Below are 1655 nucleotides of genomic sequence, written 5' to 3'. Positions count from 1 at the left end.
GTGCCTACATCTTCGCCCGTCGGGCATGTATATCATTCTACTGCACCTGAATCTAATGAAGTAGATTGCCGAGGCCGTCTACCCACCGATGAGGTGAGAGAATCAATGCTCCCATTTAGGGGATTATACTGATCATTGGTAAATGAAAAGCCACCATCCAAGGGACGAGGAGCACTAGAATCTGATATGTCGTGAGGAGGACTCGAAATAGTTGGTATATCATCTTCTTCCTCTTCTTCATCACCCTAAAAGGATAGAGTCGAGGGGCCCAAAGAGGGTTCGAACCCTTTTGTGTGCGTCACCCACTCCCCATGTTCCTTTACTATTTCATTCGTTTAAAAGTTAGAATGTTGATAGTATCGGTGGGGCGAAGTTGAACACAAGTTTCGTTAGAAAGTGGGATGTTAAAATGTTTGAAAATTTTAGTGAGAAGTATCTCGAACAGTAAAGTTTTAATTTGATGTGATGAATGAACAAGTTTCATAAGTCCTAATGCAATAGTTGGAAAATCAAGTTTTTGTACATGCCGTCGAAGGATTATAGCCATCTAAGGTATGATGAGCTTTATGAAGAAACATTTGTAAGTCAGATGGTAAAAGAGGAGAATGGAGGAGATTGTCTAACGGTTTGTTTCATTCGTTGTCTAGCCCATTTACCTCGTTGAGATCCGGACATTTTGGAAATTTGATGAGATAGCGAAAATAGGCGAAATAAAGATTTAGGACTCGATTCTTGCAAGCAAAAAGGTGGAATTTCTGGATGAAATTTCAAATTTTGAGATGATTAGTGTTGGGGCTATTGAATTTCGAGAACTAAATTGAAGAACTAGTGGGAAGGATTCAATTTTTGCATAGGCCCGAGTGGAGTGATTTCTAGGGATTTTTAAATTGAATTTTCAAATATTTGAGAGATTGGTGCTTTTAATCTATTAGGTTTTTGAGTTTCAAACAAATGTAAGAAGATTGAGTGAAGAAATGAAGGCTTGTAAGTGATTTTAGAAAGAAAAACGCGAGTAAAATGAAAGGACATGAAAAAGAAATGAACTGGTATGCATTTTAAAGGATCTGATTTTACATAGATTTGGACGTCCGGATTGACAGAACTCAAACTTTTTGTCAAACCAGACGATGCTGTTCAGACTCTCTGGACAAGTCTTGACTCTTTTGGATCCCCATTTTTTTTAAATGTATTAATTAAGAATATCATTTTTGTCAATAACTCCTAAGCCTCTTTTAATGAATGAGAATCGATCAAGGGCTAGAGGTTTTGTGAAGATATTAGCCAATTGCTTTTCTACATCTATAAATTCTAATGTGATTTCTCCCTTTTGTGCATGATCTCTAAGAAAATGATGTCCAATTTCAATACGTTTCGTTCAAGAGCGCAAGATGGAATTTTTGGACAAGTTAATGGCACTCGTGTTATCACACATAATCGGAATATGATTGTACGATAAGTGATAATCACTGAGGGTTTGTTTCATCTATAGCAATTGTGCACAGCAACTTGCGATCGAGATATATTCGGCTTTAGTAGTAGATAATGCCACGGAGTTCTGTTTCTTTGAGCCCGTTTGAGCCACATTATTTGTAGAATGAGAATGAAAAATAGAGTCGTTATGGGCCCCACACAAGAGATAGAAATTCAAAAATGAT

The sequence above is a fragment of the Olea europaea genome, chromosome 21 (genome assembly GCF_002742605.1).
Source record: "Olea europaea var. sylvestris chromosome 21, O_europaea_v1, whole genome shotgun sequence".
Lineage (NCBI taxonomy): Eukaryota > Viridiplantae > Streptophyta > Magnoliopsida > Lamiales > Oleaceae > Olea > Olea europaea.
Note: the sequence above shows the minus strand (reverse complement) of the source record.